This window comes from Marmota flaviventris, chromosome 3 (genome assembly GCF_047511675.1).
Source record: "Marmota flaviventris isolate mMarFla1 chromosome 3, mMarFla1.hap1, whole genome shotgun sequence".
Classification (NCBI taxonomy): domain Eukaryota; kingdom Metazoa; phylum Chordata; class Mammalia; order Rodentia; family Sciuridae; genus Marmota; species Marmota flaviventris.
Window position 1 is genome coordinate 18,810,272 of NC_092500.1, and position 19,738 is coordinate 18,830,009.

A 19,738-nucleotide genomic window follows, 5' to 3' on the forward strand; every position below is an offset into this window, starting at 1 on the left:
GCATTGCTCTACATGTTTAAATCAGTGGCCAAGAAAGAAGTTCCTACCCAGACTCCCATCTCCTATTGTTTTGTGGCCAGAAACTCTATAGGACGAACCCACTCTATCTCCCTGCTGGGACCTGCTTAGAATTTTCCATTTGCAAATGAATAAAAGAAGAAGAAGGGAGGGAGGAAGATTAAAGGAGAAAACCCACAGGAAAAAGTAGGGGAAGGAAGGAGAAAAGCCTCACAGCACAGGGGTTCTCAACCTGTGCCCTGAAAACAAACATCCTGGTGTTCCGCGATTCCACACCGCCATATCTTGAGATCCTGAGCAAGACGTAAACACCATGAGCTTTGGTTTCCTTGCCATACAATGCACATAACAGTTCCTTACAGTCTTATGAAAATTCAGTGAAACTAGGGTTGTGAAGCTCTTTAGCCCCATTCCTGCTACCTGACCTTCATTAATGATAACTCCTAACATTATCCTTCTTTTATCCTAATCGGATGTTGGGGGTCTACAGGAAGGGGCTGAGTGAGGCTCAGCAGGGCCTTTAAGAAGCTACAGACAGCTCTCTGAAGAAGTTCAAAATGCATTCTGGAAAAAAAAAAAAATTGCAACCAAAAGACTTAGACCATTTCTAGAAGCCAGTCCAAACCAAACCTTCTCGAAGGTCATAACGTGTTCTGAGGTTTCATTCCACTATTTTTCACTTATACAGTCCTCAGCCCTGCCAGAGCTGAGCTAGGATTTGAGCTCAGTAGAGCCAAATACCACAAGAGGAAAAAAAGCCCAAGCCCTTTGCCCTGAATGTGTCTCCCGCCCAACAGAGAATTGAACACTCTGGAAGATCCCAGCAGCCAGTGACTCCAGCAGCCACCTTTCCAGATAGCTGCAGAGCACAGGTTCACAGCACTCAGGGTGCTGTCAGCTACCTCATACCTCCAAGTCCTGGGTGCCAAGAGGGTTAACAGTAGTCCTCAGACTCTGGTGACCCAACCACAGTCTGGGTGAGAAAGGAGGCTTCCAGAAGTGGGATAAAATGACCTATTTTTCCAGAAAGTATCCTCCCTCCATCGGGGCCAATTTAAAAAGCGGCCCCAGAGCTGACGCACAGGCATGTTTTCATGGAAATGATTTTCTCGGTGCTTGTCCTTGGTACGCTGCACGGTCCATAATTCACTTCTTGCCAAAGTGACTGTATGGAGAGCAGAAATGATGGACTCACTGAGGAAAACGAGTAAGACAGCTGCTGCCTACTGAGAGAGAATGAGGGCCAGGGCAGGGGAGCGAGCGAGGGAGCCCAGGCACCTGTGGAGGTGCGATGGAAGGCAGAGAGCCATCTTATAGAAACACTGTGCTTTCCAGGGAGCTTCAAGGACTTCTGGAAAAGAAGAGAGGAGCTATAGGATGAGTGGATTCTGGGGAATCTTTCTGACTTCAGATGAGGGGGGACAGGGAAGGTGATTAGGCATTGATTAGGCCAATGTTTCAACTGATGATGAAACTCTGTGCACGCGCGTGTGTGTGTGTGTGTGTGAGAGAGAGAGAGAGAGACAGAGAGAGAGAGAGAACAAATTTTTTAAAGTGGAGAGAGTCTAAAACTTCCCTTATATATGAAGCACTATAACTTAATGGCTTAAAAATTAGAAACCAATCTCAATTTGAATCCCAGTCCTAATACTTACTACCTATGTGACTTTGAGGAAACTATTTAACCTAGTCTTTCTCTCTCTCTCTCTCTCTCTCTCTCTCTCTCTCTCTCTGGAAAATGTAGATAAATCTATTGATAAGAATTTAATATGCTAGCATATATAACACATGGTGCTAATACTTGGTAAAAGTATGAGGACCTTGCATTTTAAATAAGATACTAATGCTCTGGACCACACGTTGAGAACTAGTGGTTTAAGAATTAGAAGTATTTCTGTGGCAACGCCATCATAATGGTGTAATGAAACTGGGAGCCACTGTGATGACAGAAGAACTGGGGTCAAAGTCCTCTGAGATTCGGTTCTAGACATTGGATTGTCCCTCAGGGACTTGCAACCTGGGTAAGAAAGGTAGAACTGGCTGATGTCTCAGTACTTAGCCTGGAAGCCATTGGAGAGCAGGAACTATCTTGAGCTCCCTGTGACACAGTCCTCCCTCCCCTGCTTCTAGCATGGAGGTTTATTTTTTTCCTAAATAGATATTCAATTAATATTTTTTTCTTTTCTTTTTTTATTTTGTAGGGGAGGTACTGGGGATTGAACTCACGAGTGCTTTACCACTGAGTTGCTTCCCCAGTCCTTTTTATTTTTTATCTCGAGGTGGTCTTAATAAGTTGCTGAGACTGGCCTCAAACTTGTGATCCTCGTGCCTCTGCCTCCTAAGTCACTGGGAAGATCTCAATAATATTCATTTATTGAATCAGAGGAGAGACCTACCTGCAAACTTGGTCACAAAAAGGAAGCATCAATAACTCAATAAATATTTCTAGAGCACCAACTTTGTAAAGACAATTCCATGGGATCTAACCCTAGCCATTGTTTATTGATCATTCCCATATTATTATTCACACAGATATAACACAAGGCTTAGCACATAATGAATTCTTCAAGGATGAGATTTCCCTTCCACCATCTTGTTCAGCAAGGTCTCTTCCATTCTCTATTATCTTGCTCTAGGTTCCCGGCCTTCTCATCCTTGGACAAATGACTTTTGCTAGTACTTCTTGGAGACGATTATGAAACTTTTCAGTTCCTAACCACCATATGACTACAAACCCATTTCTCTAAACATTCTCATCTCTTACCCTTCTGTCTTAAAAGGAGAAATATTATCTAAAGTGAATCTTCCCAACTGGGCTTTGGTTCGCCTTCGCTTGAGTTCCTTCGGGTACTTCAATCTGTCAGCAGTGCCCTTTTTTTCCTACATCTTGAGCCTCTTCCTCTCCTCTCTGATTCACGAGCCTCAGAAAATAGATTGCTCCCTTAAAAAAATAAGCAAACTAGCCAAGAAAATAATTCCTCTCTTCCCTAAATCTCTATGTAATTTCTCTCTCACTCCCTCCCTCCTCCCCCGTCCTTTCTCTTCCCAGGCAAGTTCTTGGAAATCCAGACCACCCCTTGCTGATTTCATTTCCTCATTTCATCACCCACAGCAGGCTGGCTTCCAGCCACCTCTCCACTTATTCTGTTCTTGTCAAGGTCACGTTGACCTCCGTATTTACAGATCCAGTGGTAGCTCCACACACCTTAACTTACTTGACCTTCCTATTGAATTTGATACTGGGGACCACTCCTCCCTTGAAACTTCCTTTTCCGCTAAATCCAGCCCTACTTCCAACTGCCTCCCACGTACCCCTAGCAAGTCATCCTATGAGCACTTCAAACTCAAAGTGTCAAAGCTGTATACTGTCTTTCCCTCCAAACCAAACGATCCTGTCCCATTTCTTGTTCCTGACAGAGTCACTGTCATTCATTGGCTCACCCAAACTGGAAACTTTGAACTCCTCCTCAGTCTGTCTTTCTTTACTCTCTAGATTCAATTGTTTACTGAATCCTATTCTTTTGATTTCATTAACAGCTTTGGAATTCATCCTTGTCTCTTCTTTCCACTAGCGCTGCCCCACCCCCTTCCCAAGGATGTTTCAACAACCCTCTGATTTATTTCAGTGGTCTCTCAAGTTGTAGAAACATCTCCAGGCTCTCCTTACACCAAGCCATCTGTCCTCAAGTGAATAGATGACAATATAGCCTAGTGGTTAAGGAGATAGACTGCCTGGTTCAGATTTAGACACAACCATTTATAAATTGTGGGATACTGAGCAAGTTATTGGTCTTCTCCATGTCTCCATTCCCTCAGGTGCAAAATGAGGGTGGTAATCTTCCTCCTAGGGTCCCTGTGATACCAAATGAATATAGAAGAGTGCCTGACAGTGAATGTTCATTGAGCTTTAGTGATTGTTATTATTTAATGCTGCTCAAATAAACATTAAAAACAAGCAAAACTAAACTTTAAAATAAATCATTTCTACAACATGGCAGACAAGACCCTCAATGCTGTTTTCTATCTGCTCCTTCAACCGAATCTCTCAGGGTTCATACTCAAATTCACACTCCCATCGTATAGTTCCAACAATGCACTCTTAAACTGTTATGGATTTATCAGTGCCTGGTATATTCTTATCCTTTCTCTATACCACACAAATTCCCATTCATCCCTCCAACACCTTCTGTTGTTTGTGAAGTCTAAGAATTTTCTACCACCCTTAAGCTGAAAAAAAAAATCACTACATTGTATACATCTTAAATGATATTGAGCTTTACATATACTTGTGTGTAAACACATGTGTGTGTATGTACACATACACACACATCATGCTGTATTGCATATACATATTTGCACATCTGCTTATCCTTTTAGAATAGAAGCTCTTATAGATAGAAACCATCTGACTCATCTCAGGGTAGATAAGACTTACCATATTAAGACCCTTACAAGAATACTAACACTTTACATTCCTGTGCACCTTATAATTTACAAAATATCTGTAGCAGAGAGTCTCCAAAGATGGTCATCATCAATTCCTTTTCTCCTTGTACATGTATGCTGCTCTGTCAATAAACGAAAGACTATTTCTTATCCTCCTGAATTCAGGCTGGCCTTACCTGGACCAGAAGAATATGGTGGAAGCAATGTTATAGAACTTTCAAACTGAGGCCTTAGGAGAACTGGCATCTTCTTCCTTTCTCGTTTTAAAACCCAGCCTTCAAATCAGAAGCCTAAGTGAGACAGTTAGGGATCCTCCCCCTGAAAAAAGGAGGACACCCTTCAGATTAAGAAAGTCAAATCTCTCGTGGGGAAATGAGGCAGCAAAGATAGCCCTCATTCTTAACGGGGTTAACAGGCATGACAGAAACTTAGGAGTTAAAAAGTAGACCAGTCTCCAAGGCTATAAAATTAAGATAACACAGCAGGAGATGGGAGGTTGGGAAATCAGTTCAGCCTTCTGAGACTATGTGGTCAGCAGAAACACCACGAAGCCAGACAAGACAAGACAAGGTCACTAAATTCAAACCTGAAGCAGGACAATGGTTTGCCCTGTTCTGAAAATAATATTAGGAATTTCCCAGATGATAAGGAGCATCTCCAGATGGTAAGGGGCTAATGCATGTGTAGAATTGTCACTAAAGTAACCTGCAGTTCTTTACTTCATGAGCATAGTGAAACACACCTGGGGAGGTGGAGACTTAAGATGGTAATGAGACACGTGTCTCATGAAGAAGCATGATGCAGAGAACAGGCACAGCTAAAATTCTACCTCTACACGTAAGAACCTCACAGACTGGAAACCTGCCTACCCTTCAGGTGCCGTAAAAGCTGTGCACCTTTGTCCTTTGCTGGAGTCAACCTGACTCTTTGGGTAAGTGCTGTCTCCCTTCTGGCTGAAGCATGAGCTTCCCTAATAAGAGCCTCATTCCTGTGATATTGTGCATCTGCCAGACTCTTCTGAGAGAAGGCACAAGAACCCACCAAACTGGTGACAAAAATCACACTGAGACCAAGGAAGCAAGGACCTAAGAACAATTGAGGGCCAGTGAGCCACCTGGGGAAGCTGTTCCCTCCACATCTTCCTGCTCACCACCAGTCAGGGGAACCCAGCCAGCTCTCAGAGCCAATGGCTTCCTGGGGAAGAGTGATGCCCTATTTTCCTGGAATGTTCCTGGGACTTTCACAATTTTAGCTATGAAAACTCCATATCCCAGGAATCCTTTAATCCTAGGCAATCCAGGACAAGATGCCACTCTCTCTCTTCAGAATATCTATCACTGTTGACATCCTCTCCTGAGTCTCTGGAGACACTCAGCTGTTGGCCCAGAGGTCTCTGGGTTGGAAAAGGACATTTATTACCTCCAAGGTTAATTTTCCCATCCAGCAAAGAATCAGTCTATTCTCTTTCACATCTCCAATCATGCCCAGCCACATGGTCCAGCAGAGCTTGCCAGAGGTTATTCAATGAACCCAACTAATACAATGAAGACTATCCCAAAGTTACATAACATAATTCCCTGTAATTATTCAATTCTCAGTGAAATGAAAGCCCAAATGTTAAGCCCCAAATAAAGTCCTTTTCTAAAGCTTAAAGTACAAAAAATTAAATACATAAAATAAAAAATCCTATCCCCTCCAACTTATTTATCTGCTAAGTCTCAGCCAAATGCCATATTCAGGTTCCTTCAGCTCTCCTGAGCTATGTTCCTCAGGAATTGAAAAAGCCCCTTGTCCTCCTAAGTGGAAATTTCAGCTCTGCCACCATCACCTTATAAAACCACATGATGGCTATATCGAGATTATATATATATATATATATATAATCCAGTGATCTCAGAACCCATCACATTAATAACTCATACAAAAGATGTTACTGTCAACCTACATGGTATTATCTGAAGAGAAAAAATAAATCAATGGGTCAAGGTGGGAACTGTAAAGGTAATTCTCATCCAGCCTAATGATAGATGGAAGGAATTATCTCAGGGGTCTTGATTTCTTTTGTTGACTATCCAGTTCCAAAGTTCACATGAGTGTATAGTTTAATTGTCCCCCTCCAAAATTCATATTGAAATGTATTGCTATTTTAACAGTATTAAGAGGTGGGACTCTTAAGCCTCTAAGAGGGGGTCCATGAGAGCCCCACCCTCTTGGATCAACTCCACACCATTATGGCTGGAGTGGGCTGGTTCTTGGGGGAGAGGGTTCCTGATAAAAAGTATGAGTTCCCCAGATTTTTTCCAACATGTTATGACATAGAACAAAGGCCCTCTCCAGATACCAATACCATGCTCTGGACTTCCCAGCTTCCAGGACTGTGAGCAAAATAAACTTCTATTGTTTATAAGTTACCCAGTCTGTGGTATTCTATTACAACAACAGAAGCAAGTAAAACAAAGACTCTGCTCATTTCCTCCTTCTAGAGGCCCATAAAATTTCTCCATATATTTCAACTGCTTTTTGTAGGAGTCTGTTTCCTGCAGCCATAGAACCATGACTGAAGCACACTTCTTAGAAAATTACTTGTTAGAGAATGTACTTTCCCATATACCCATGATCCCCCTCATTTGGTTCCCTGAAATATCATCTTACACAGATTGGAGAAGCTATCAATAAAGCATACATTACATGCAGTAGGAAAATGAGTTCTGAGAAGATAAGAAGCATGAACAGATTTTTTAAAATTTAATGATTAAATTGCATTTTTACTCATTTATCAATTTTTTTAAAATATGAAGACTGTGGGATCTATAACAGCATTTCTATTTTAGGGGGAAGTTTCCACAGACATGTATCCTGATATGATTTAAGATTTATGAAATTCCAGAATGCTCAGAAACATATCTGCCCAGAAATGGAGCCCTAATTATAGTTCCCACACTACAAACAAGAGAAATGTGGGAATACACAATAGAAGGCTCTAAGAATATTAGATGTCTTTAAAAATCCACCCTATATGTTTCAAGAATGACATTGAAGAAAAAATACCCATACTTGAGTGGGGGCCGAGAGCTGGACCTTACAAAGATGGCGCTTGTCCCTGGTGTTACCATCTTCATGGATGTCTCTCACTCCGAACAACTTTTTGCCACCTAGGCAAGAGCAGGAATAACAGGAAAGAATGCAATGTAACTTAGGTCTTCCCTGTGTCTTTGTTCTGGGGACATTGCTTTAACTTACCTGTTATGTCACTTCTGTCACCAATTATGTAGCCACTAAAAAGTCTGGGTGCCTTCTGCCGTGAGTCCTATTCACAGATGCACTCTTTATTTGATTTAAATCAAATAGCACACAAGAAATCAGCATCTACTCACACTTCCCACAGAAAGGATTGTGTGTACCTGCCCACAAACATCACACATAAACACATGTGGTACATAATCTAGATGCTACTAAATTTTTTTTTTCTATCAGAGTCCAGGGAAAGTGAGGTCAATTACATCACCCATCAAACAAGTAGAAAAAAAAAATTCCTTCTTGAATATTTGTTACTCTAAAGTTTCCTTCCACTTTTGAGCCACAAGGTATCTCTCCCTCTTGTTTATCTCCTAAACCGAGCCCTGTCGCCTTGACTCATCTCCCATCTCCCTTTATTCTCTTGTTCTCCTCCCCTTATCCCTCCAGGAGCCACACAAATTCCTACATTCATCTTGTGCATCGCAGTTTAGCAACTAGCTTCTGCTATGTAAATATATCCTTGGGGTTTCACCGTCCTCCTCTAGAAATTTATCCAAGAATTTCTTCCACGTAGGTACAATGTATTTCTAAGAATAATTCTGCTGAACAAAACTTTCTCTTATCTTCACTAAGAAAAAAAAAAACTAAGAGAATAATATAAAATTAGAAAACCTAAAGTATTACCCACCTTTCATGATCATAGACCCAAGCGTGGGGCCGGCCATCCAGTGACAGACATTGTACTGAAACCACCAGCATGCAGAGGGACAAGTTTCTGGACATCTAGACCCAAGGGACAAGAACTAGGGCAGAGAAGCTTAAGAAATATATTTTAGTATCCAGTTTTCCATCTGAGGATCCAGCTATATTATTCATTGGATTGAGTTAGGAAACGACCTCTTCTTCCTAAGAAAACCACATCTCCCCAAGTGGCCATGCCCTTGCCCAGGAGCCGACATATGGCACCAGAATAGCTGGAGTATTAAGGGCAGCTTCATGGGTGAGCAACCTGTGCAGTCACACAAGGCCCAGGCTCAGAAAGACCCAGGCTTGGTCTTGGTTCTGCAGTCAATATCTTAACACTCCCAATCTTCTTTGAACGTAAGGGTCCGGCCCCTCGTTTCCATTGGTCCCACAATTCAGGTAACTGACCCTGCTCAATGTTTATATAAGAGGGGTACATGCAAAGGAAAAAAGATTGAGTCTTTTCCTTCTAGTGGTCTTAGAGGCAGCAGCAGCAATTATCTTAGTAGTCATTACATACAACTCTTCTTCACCAGATGACACAGTGGAATTCCAAAGATGTGAAATGAACAGTCCCCCGTCTCTCAGCTCATCCATGGGAAAGCTACTGCTTTCTGAAACTCCAGGGATTTGTACGAGTTTCATTATCTTATAGTTTTAGAGGTTCTCACCCCCTTATTTACTATGTGAACGGTGACTGTTGACATGTCACAAGATGGCCCAGCACTAGGTCTCTAAAACCGGCACATTCTCTCCCTAGCACCACCCTCACTCCAGAGCAGGCTCCACTTTCCCAAGCCTTTCTCCTCTTTTCTGTGTCTACTGGGGTCATACACATGGCAGAGAAAAGGCAGCATTGTCAAAGGAAGTTCCAAAGAGCAGGTGCTTGGGAAACCAGGGAAGTTTCTAAATGGTGAAAGAAGCCAGAAATTCATAAAGAAAAGGAGGCCCAGAAAGTCCTTTTTTTTGTTGTTATAAATTAAATTTCATAATACTGGCAGGAAGAGGAAAACACTAGAAAGGCCAGGCTCGAGTGGGTGGCTGACAGCTGTAGGCAGCTGGAGTGGAGAGAAAGAATAGAGAGGCCGTTAATACACGGCAGTGGGAAAAGAACCTGGAAATAATGAACGGAAAGCCCTACTGCGGAGTGAGGTGACACAGTTAGGGACACATAATGGGCCAGTAACACAGTTACTTAGTGCCTTTATTCTCTACTAGAGGGGTTTTAATTTGCCATTAAGAATGTTGATGTGCTAATGTGCTGCCCCGAGGAAAGGAACACACTGTTCAATCTCAAGATCATTGAAGCTGGATTTTGAGGCTTCTCCAAGCCCAGCACATCAAGTCCACCTCTGGCAGGAGATCTGATTGGGGCAGGACCTGCCCCAGAGAACAATCCTCCTGCATTCATTTGTAGTCATCCTGCAGGCCCTGCGGACGCTTGGTGGTTTTTGGGAATTCTCAGTCTATTAAAAGATTCAAAGGGGTGGGGGGGAAGACCGTCCAAACTACAACCCAGATTAAAGCTCAGCCCCAGGGGGTAGCATCAGATGGGAAATATGAATTTAGTGAAAAAAACATCTGAATACTTGGAGAAAATTTGAAAACAGAACCATCTGTTACATAATCAGATCCAGGAGACTCTACACTTTGTACCAACAGCTGCCGTCAAATAGGAGATTATGAAACCTTGGACCAAATGCTCCACTAAGCCCGCTTTCTTGTTTCAGGGTTAACTTAGGGCAGAGCTACAAGACCTTAGGGATGAAAGGCTGGAGTTCTCTTTGGCTGGCTTTTGCTCCAGGTGTGAGTCTTTCCTTTAATTCTGTCATCCGTGGTAGATGTAGAAGTGACCCCCAAGCCCAGGATGTGAGGTTGGAAGAGGGGCATAAGAAACACACTCCCCATCATCTCTGCCTCTCCTTTTGTGTGAATTCTGACTTCCTCTCCTATGGCCTCCAGTGTCTCCCCACCCACCTTCCATTCTCTGCTCCTCCAGGGCCCAGCATGGCAATGCAATCTCCAAAACTTCAGGGGAAGAGAAATTCCAGCCAAGATGGAAAAGAATGTGAGGACCAACATTCTAGGGCTTTTTGTCTTTACTTCCGGCTTTGTCCACAGTTACGAAGGTAAATCCTTGGGGTAGAGAATCAGTCAATAAATAATCTCATTGAAGAGACAAGAAGGAAAGAACCCAGAACAATCCTCCCACTTCTATTCCTGAACTTCTCTTATTATTTTTGTGCATCTCTAGCTCTCTTGTTTTAAATAGTCTTGTTCTGGGCAGGTCTTGTTCATTTGGATGACTAAACTACTCTGGGTATAGAGAAGTCCAGGGTCCCCACTGACCACAGTCTCACAAGACAGCATAGACCTATGAGAATCTAGAGTGCAAAGATTTATTCAAAAGCTTCCTTCTATCTAGTCAAAATCTGGAAGCCTTCCTCACCTCCTCTGCCTCTCACCACCCACATCTAATCCATCAGCAAGTCCTTTGGCCTCAATCTCACAAACATATCCAAAGTTCTCACCCTTCTTCTTCCTTCTGGCCTGGATGACTTTCTCTGGATGAGTCCTGCCCTGCTCACTCTTATCCCTCCTCAATCCTATCTCCATCCAGAAGCAAGAGGGATCTTAAGGAGCTTAGCTCGAGTGATGTCCCCCTGCTTCCGGCCCTCCAATGACTTCCTTTTGTACCTGGAATAAAGGCAAACTCTGCCATGTCTCCTATGACCTGGTCCCTGCCCACTTCATTTATTGTCACTGTTCTCCCTGTTTTAAGACACTACAGAGACAAGGGTCTCTTGTTTCTTGAACAGAGCAGACAGGTTCCTGGATGAGGGTCTCAGCCCCAGTCAGCTCTGTGTCTAGAATGTCCTCTTTCTAAAATAGCTTCTCCTCCCATAGCTTCCTCCTTCTGTCTGTGACCACTCATGTAAACCAACTGTCACTCTCCCCTCAGTCCCTGCTTGTGTTCCTCACAGTACTTAACACAAGCTTACTTGTTTGATTATTGGTTTTTTGATTAACTTCCCTCACTTGAATGCAACCTAAATGAGGTCAGGGAATGTTTCTGAATTTTTCACTTCAGTTTTCAGGCCAGTGTTTAAAAAATGCTTGTGAAATAAATGGATTCCTGGCTGGGGATGCCCCAGAGAGATTTAAAACTAAGCACTGTCTTAGCACATCCTATCCCTTTTCAAGGCTTAAATTTCAGTGGTTTCAAGAGCATTATTTGGAAACTTGGACTACTCTGTTGCTTTTGTTTGACAATCGTACACATGTTTATCAATGGAAATGATTTGCCTGGATGGCATACACTCCCCGCGGAGCCCGTTTCCCAACATGTAGTTATGAATACAGCATCTCCCCCTCTGTTTGCACAGTGCCCAAACACTTCCCAAGTGCATCCACCTAACAATGACCTTCACCAGGAGAGGAATGACTTCCAGTTTGCTTCCAGTGGGGAAATGGAGGCTCAGTGACATTAGCTAGAATGCACTAGAATCCAGAGATGTGGAACTTCAGCTCAAGCTTTCTGGCTTCCCTACTGCGCCAGGCTGTGTCTCATTATCTCATTTGTTGGTCATAATTTCCCGGGGAGGTCAGAAGGGCAGGATGGTGATCCCTGTGACATTCCAGTGAAGTCTTCACATTACACACATGCATGCCAACTCTGGCTGGGAAACCCCTGTCTGCCCAGATCAAACGGGATTACAAGGGGCTCTTCATGCCACACAAGTGGTGTGAAGGACTCTTCCAGATTGCTGCCTTTTGTATACAGCACAGACAAAAGATGGACCGTCACTGTCTCCAGTATTGCCTGTACTGGTGCCCAAGTCGCCACCTCAGGGGCTCTGTGATTCCTCTCTCCTTGACCACCACCCACTGAGTCCCAGGTAGGGCCTGTTTTACCTCCAGTCCAGAATCATCTCCTCTCTTGGGCCACTGTTCATTTTTCTTATCTGCCAGCCAGACTATCTGAATTCAGATCTCTGCTCTACCATTTATTAAGTAGTGTTCGACTCCAGCAAACGAACTTCTCTCTGTCACAGTTTTCTAATGTGTAAATTAGGGGAGTGAGTGAAATTGAACTTGTTCAGAGTGTCGTGGAGATGGAATCTGTCAGTGTGCGAAAAGCACTGACAACAGGGAAGAGCCATGAAGCTGTGAGCTGTACTTATTATCATCCGTGTTTCTAGGTTCAGTTTAAATGTCACTATCTCCTCAGAGTCTTCAATCACTCACCAACAGAAAGTTGTCTCTGCCCTCAGACCCAGCTCCATAGCCACCTGGCATGCCCTTGCTGTACCCAGGGCCTCGCACATGCTAGGCAAGCACTCTATCATGGAGCTACATCTCCAGCCCTTCACTGTGGCCTCAATGAGGTGGCCAAAGTCCTGAAGACCAAATGAGATATCCCATTTGCCAAACACTGGAAACAACTATTAATTTTATTGCCTACTGTGATGGGCCAGCTCTTATTGCATGGATCAGAGGTGTTTGGAAAGCTGACAAATAGATGATCTGCATTGTCCTGCACCTCACCTCCTAATTGTGCCCCTCTCCAGCCCTGATGGTAGATGACTTCCCAGGGTACAGGAATCAGAAACTTGGCCGCCATCCTTCATTCTTCCCTCACTCTCATCACTACCTCCACCTGATCAGCAACTCATCTCCTTTCTGTTTCCCCAGTATATCCAAATGCACCCAGTTCTCTTTCTCTGGGCCACCACCTCCATCCTGGACACATGCCCGGCCTTTTAACCAGTCTCTTTCCTTCTACCATTGCTCTTCCACAGGCCACAAAGCTCCCTAGCATAAAAGTGGGCCATGTTGCTCCTTGGCTGAGGATGCTCAGTGGTCTCCCACTGAACTTTGGCTGAAATTCAGTTGCTTTACCCTGACCCTCAAGGTCATGATCCTATTCTCTCTTATCCTGCAGGTCCTTTGCACATGCTCTTCTTGTGGTCTTAAACTCTCTTGCTCTTTACCTTCTGGTCTCAGATCAGAAAAGCCTTCCCCATCTATCTTATCTGAGCTAAGTCACCCACATCAGTGATTTTCTGTTTCAGCTCCCAACTCTTTGTTTCTTTGCTTATTTTGTTGCTGATTTCTCTCTCCACATAATGAAAATTCCCTGAAACCAGTGGCCATGTCTGATGATCACAACAGCAGAACTTAACATAGCAGATACTCAAAAAAATTATTGACTTAATGACTGTTGAATCTGTCATTAAGAACCACACAATGCCTCTGCCCAGCACTGGACAGATGGAGTCAAATGCTTCTCTCTGTCTAAGCGTGTAAACCTTACCTCACAGAAGGGCCATGTGTGCTTGCCACCAACACTATTTCTAACCCCATGAACTCTGTTTCCCTTGTAGTTTTGGCCCATTTTCTACTTTTAAAAAGTAAGTAATTGGGGAACATTTCAATAAGCTTTAAGAAATCAGCTTTGAAAAAGCTTATTATTGCCTGGTGTTCTCTGCATCCACATTGATATCAGTGAGAAGTAAAGCTTTCCAGAAGAAGAAACAAAGAGAGTAATGGTCATGGAAACAGAAATGGGCAGAAAGGATTGAAAAGTTACCACTGAGTTTTACTGAAGAGGAATGAAAGGGGGCTTCATTCTACCTCTCCAAGTTTTAAAGGGAAGGGAAATGAGGTCTGCTAAAATTGATTACATTGCTCAAAGGGGTAGCTGTGCCAGAGACAGAAGGAGATAGAGGAGGCTTAGGAGATAGGGGAGCAGAGAGTGAGACCAAGCAAGACCTCATCAGAGAGTGGTGCAGCTTTGCCGACTGGCCCAGGCACTTTGGAGTGTTTTGTAACTACAGAAAAGAGCCAAACAGCTTGGGTTCCTGGGTTTGTTCTTTCCTTCGTTCGTTCGTTCGTTCCTTCCTTCCTTCCTTCCTTCCTTCCTTCCTTCCTTCCTTCCTTCCCTCCATAAACCTTGATTGAGTTTCTGCTCTACACCAACTACTGTACTATGCTAGGCACTCTTGAATCAAAGATGATGCAGCTGTGGTGTCTGTATTCAGGAGCACCACACACATGCCTGTAGAGATGACAGGTATATGAACAAGCAACAAGCCCAAAAAATCATGTATCTAAAGCAGGTCTGAACTACAGTAGCAGCTGGGATGAATCTGAGACCAGGTGGCTGTACTAGAAAGGCTCCTCAGTAGTGGTGACAGATACATTGGGCTTTGTAGGTTGTGTGGGAGTTGGTGCATGATCAGGAATTCAGGCAAAGACAAAAGCCTGGGCAGAGGTGCTACCCCACCACCCCCATTCTGTATCCTCCAGCTCTATGCTTGGTTCACCCTGCCAGGGGGGCAGCCCTGCCAGGACCTGATGTTGGGAAGGAGACAAATGCTCTTGGAGAATTGGCATTTGCTATGGAAATACAAAACAGAAATGGCTCTACATTGGAGAGAATGTAAAAGTGAAGGAAGAGAAAGGATGAGATAGTGTTCAGAGGACCTGAAGACCAGATAAGCTCTTGGTTTTCCAGATGAGAAAGGGGATGGACCGAGGAACAGGTGTCAGCAGGCATCTCCCTACATTGTGCTGCCCTTTCCTACTATTCCCTTCTCTTGAGGATTTGCAAAATCAGCCATACCTCCTCAAGGGGAAGAAAGTGCACAGACTGCTCCACCTAAGTTCAAGTTCAGACTTTGCCACTTTCAGCAAGTGACTTTCAGCAAGCCCCCTCATTGCTCTGCCTCCTGTTTCCTCCTTGGTAAAAGGAAAGGGAGGACGTTGCTCTTTGTACAAGATATTGCAAGAAGAGCAGAGAGTGTGTCTTATAACTTGATAGGTCTTACAACAAAACCCATACTCACAAGGTCAAAATAGCCCCCGGGAGTGAAGCCTGCGCTTCCCCAGCCAGCTGCTCCTGCCTATTGGTGGGCTCAGCACCCAGAGCGCCCCTCCAGAGGTGCGTGCTCCTCTACCTGCCCTCGCCAAATCTCTCATCCCAAGCCGCGCTTCCCTCTGACACATGCAGACTTCGTGGACGGGTGGTCATGCTGCCCTGCCCTGGACATGCATCTGCCCAGGATCACAGAGATGTCAGGGGGAAGTCGCTCTGACTTGATCTCAGGCACGACCTGACACTGGAGTTTGTCTCACCAGCCAGCAGAGGAAACATGTGGGATGAATTAACAAAGCCAACCAGAGACAGCAACTGCTGTCAGACTTCAATCGGTTCCCAGACAATGGAGTGTGGGGGGCCCCGCCTCTGTCCAGCATTGCTAGGGGCCCCTTGGCTACAACCAAACTCCCCACCCCCAAAGAGCTGCCCCTTGGCCAACCCTCAGCCCAGGGATGTGGGACTTGAACCCAGGCAGTCTGATTCATAACTGAGGAATTGTTCTCTCTCCATATCTAAAAGAGAGAGATAAGGAACAAGACAGAGACGGGGGCGGAGGGGGGGGCTCATTCATTTTTGCAGGTCAGGAATATGAGAAAGGAAATTGGGAGGAAAATCAAAAGCCCTAGAATTCATACTTACATTCCAGGCTGGGGAGAAAGTTTATGGTTAAGGTACAGAACACCTGTAGCCACAGACACCTGATTGTACATGGAAGCACTTCATCCCCCTCCTTCCCTTACCCATAATTATTTGTCCCCACAACTTAAAGTGGTGTTTTTGGAAGCCACATGTTCCCTAGCAATACTAGAACTTGAGTCTTGGATTTGCTACTCATTCTTCCTCTTCCCATCACCTGAAATGTCCTAGGTCTTCAGCACAAACTTTTGTCTTCTGCTGGCTGTCTGATTAAGTGTGGCTTTTCCCTACAGACCCAGTATGCTTTGTCAGGTGATGCCCCGTTTGAGAAGTCCAGCCTGTGCTGACACTTGTCTGCTCGGTGCTCATCTACACCTGTTATAGCACATCTTCTCCTTTCCAGATTCATGGTTACAAGCAAAGAGAATGAGAAACAGGGTATCCCTGTGCCTAAGGAGGCATTGGAATATGAAACAATGCTGGGCTTTTCGAGGATCTTCTCCTAACCGAAGATTGTGATCTCCGAGCTGGCTGGCAGCCAGCCACAGAGGTGATTTTGGAAGCACCCTGCTGCTTCCAATTTCTGCCCTCCTTGGGGAGAAGTGTTTTTCTAAGACAGCCTCCATAGAGAAAGGCAGAAATTTAAAAGAAGGTTAAATACCACTGACACTGAAATGGAGTCCTGGATGATCTTTGGAAATTCCAATGATTATTGCCTCTGTTCCCATCAGAGTTCCACCCTCTTCTTTTCTGCCAGAGTACGCTTCTAGCATTTTCTCGACTCCAACAGGTTCCCTCTGAAGGTGATGCTTCCCACGGAGTCTGTCTCCATGCTTGTCTGTGTGATTGATGGCCGCCATCGTCTCTCCTCCCCTAGGAGCCTGTGGATCTGGATGCAATTAATCGGTTGTAACGTCATTTGTGAGAGAAGGAACAAATCTAGGAGAGCCAGACGGGTGGCGGCACCCTTCCAGGGTCACTGAGAGAGAGCTGATGCTGTGAAATGGGGAGCACAAAAGCATCCATCGCATTTTTTTAAGGGTTCCAAGAAGGGGGACTCACCAGGCTTTGGTGAGTTTTCCTGACACAGTCTTCATAGGAACTAGCCCCTGGGAATGGTGGATTTTCAGTTTCATGGAGCTTTCTTTCCTTTCATTTCTTTCTCTTTCATAAAATCATGGTAAAATATACATAGTGTAAAATTCACCATCTTAACCATTTTCAATGAACAGTCCAGTGACCTTAAGTGCATTCACATTGCTGTTGGGCCATCGTCACCGTCCACCTCCAGCACTCTTCTGTCTTCTCCAAATGAAACTCTGTACCCATTAAACACTGATTCCCCTTTCCCCTCTTTTGGGACCATGACAAATACTATTCTAACTCCTGTCTCTGGGAATTTGACTTCTCTCTGACCTCCCATAATTGGAATCACACAATATTTTTCCTTATGTGTATCTGACTTATCTCACTCAGCATAATGTCTTCAAGGTCCACCCATGCTGTCACACATATCAGATTCTCTTTCCTCTTTAAGGCTGGATAATATCATCATATGTATATACTACATTCTGTTCATCCGTTCACTATCAATGAATATGTGGGGTGTTTCCGCTTTGGGCTATGTTGCTATGTACATGGGTGTGCCATTATCTTTTCAAGTCCTTGCTATCAATTCACTTGAGGTAGATACATACATCCAGAAATGGAATTCTTGGGCCATATGGTAATTCTTTGTTTTTTAATATTCAGTTTTTAGTTGTAGTTGGACACAATACCTTCATTTATTTATTTTTATGTGGTGCTGAGGATTAAACCCAGGGCCCTTCACAGGCTAGGAAAGTGCTCTACCAGTGAGCCACAACCCCAGCGCTGGGCCATATGGTAATTCTATGTTAAAGAACAACCATACTCTTTCCTACAATGGTTCTATCTCTTTATATCCCACCAGCAGTGTGCAAGGGTCCCAATTTCTCTGGATCTTTTTCAACACACTCATTTTCTTTGTTTTATAATAGGGCTTTCTTTGTTTTGGTTTTCCTTTCACATGAGCAATTCATCTTTCCAGTGAGAAGAATTTCCAGTTGCTTTTGTCTGTCATGGGCAGGAGTCGCCATCTTACCAATGATGGTCTGATAAACACCCCCTTTGGTGAATACCATACCCCTGTAGATCTGAGTTAGGTATTCAAGTGCTTTCCCAGGGTTTAAAGATTTCAGAAAAACTTTTATCTCATCATGGAAAAGCTCTCAGGTGACAGCTACTTCCATTTTCACTAAAGAAAGTTATTCCCCTGTAGGAGAAGGGAAATAGGTGCAGGATTAATGTGGGGAAGAAGAAGAAAGGCAGTCTGTGGAGTCAGACACGGGAGCTTCTTCCTGTGTAGCTGCTGAGCTCAGTGAGCCTCAGTTTTCCCCTGGTAAAAGTGAGTGACAGGGCTGGAGTTATAGCTCAGTGGCAAAGCGTTTGTCCAACATGTATGAGGCACTGGGTCTGATCTTCAGCACCACATAAAAAAATAAACAAATAAAATAAAGGCATCCTGTCCATCTACAACTACAAAAAAATTTTTTTAAAGTGGTTGACAGGAAGGAACTGGGGTTCACTGGCAAAGCAATTGCCTAGCATGCAAGAAGCCCTAGGTTTGATCCTCAGACTGCAAAATTAAATCCATAGATAGGTAGGTGAGGAAAGTCCTACCTGTGTCATAGGATTGATGCTACATTTATAGTAGAGTGTCTTCTCACATATATGTAAGATATAATACAATAAATGCTTATACAATGTGAATCTATAAATGCCTATGCACACACACATTTCTGTTCCATAAATACTTAAAGGAGATCAATAGAGACACACTGAATTTTAGAAGACCAATTATTTTTTGACTTTGTTTCTTCCTTGGTCTCTCCCTCACCCATGTACACCTCACACCCCTCACGGCCTCTGTAGACCGTGTGGACTCTCTCATGTGTATCTCTCCACAGTTTTCCCCACAGTTATATAATCACTTCCATAAAGGCAAACTGATGTGCATATGGAAGCTGTGGAAGCCCTTGTAAAAATGGGATGTTGTCCATACTTTTCTGCATCTTGGCTTTCTCACTCAACATTTCCTCCTGGAGTTCCCTCCAAATCAGCTGGCACGCTCTAAGTTAATCTTCATAATGGCTCAATCCGTGGTTTCTCTGTGCTGTAATTTATTCAACCACCCCTCTTGGTGGGCCTTCAGTTTTTCTGTTCACCACATGGCAGTCAGAGCATGGCTGGTGAACAGCGATTCCCTGCTCAGTGCCCTCCAGAGGCAACCTCTTCTCTCAAAATAAGATCCAAAGGCCTCATGATGGCCTACAAAGCCCTAAGTGACCCCCCTCCCTTGCCCTGTACTCTCCCTGTGTCCCAGTATTCTCTGACTTGCTCTGCTCCAGCCACACTGGCCTCCTTGCCTCTCCTTAAACCTATCACCCGTGCTCCCGCATCAGGGCCTTTGCACTTGCTAGTCTCTTGGATCTAGAACATTCCTCACAGATCTCCACATGGCTCACTTCTTCACTCCTGCTATTCTACTTTGGCAAGCTCTTCTCTAGCTTCCCAGTCCAAAGAAGCTGCTCTCTGTGCCTGGCAATCAATCCCTATCTCCCATCCACCCTTCATTTTTCTTCCTAGTGCTCACCACTCATTTATTTGTGTAGCACCTGACCCTCTCCCTTAATTTGCTCAATTCTGTGTCCTCAGTCTCTATAGTAAAGCCTGTCTCTTAGCAGGGTTTGAGAA

The 19,738-nt window shown here is 44.1% G+C and overlaps 1 long non-coding RNA gene across 2 annotated transcripts in view; it reads right to left on the reverse strand.

Moving 5' to 3' along the window:
* The window catches only part of LOC139705173 (uncharacterized), a 413,615-nt gene that overhangs the window by 142,527 nt on the left and 251,350 nt on the right, over positions 1 to 19,738 (reverse strand). The window contains exon 1 of one of the 2 annotated variants that reach the window (XR_011707044.1): positions 8,390 to 8,445. The exons of the other annotated variant lie outside the window; for it this stretch is intronic. This is a non-coding gene — a long non-coding RNA (uncharacterized lncRNA). Of the gene's footprint in view, positions 1 to 8,389; positions 8,446 to 19,738 lie in introns of those variants that run through there. 2 annotated transcript variants of the gene reach the window in all.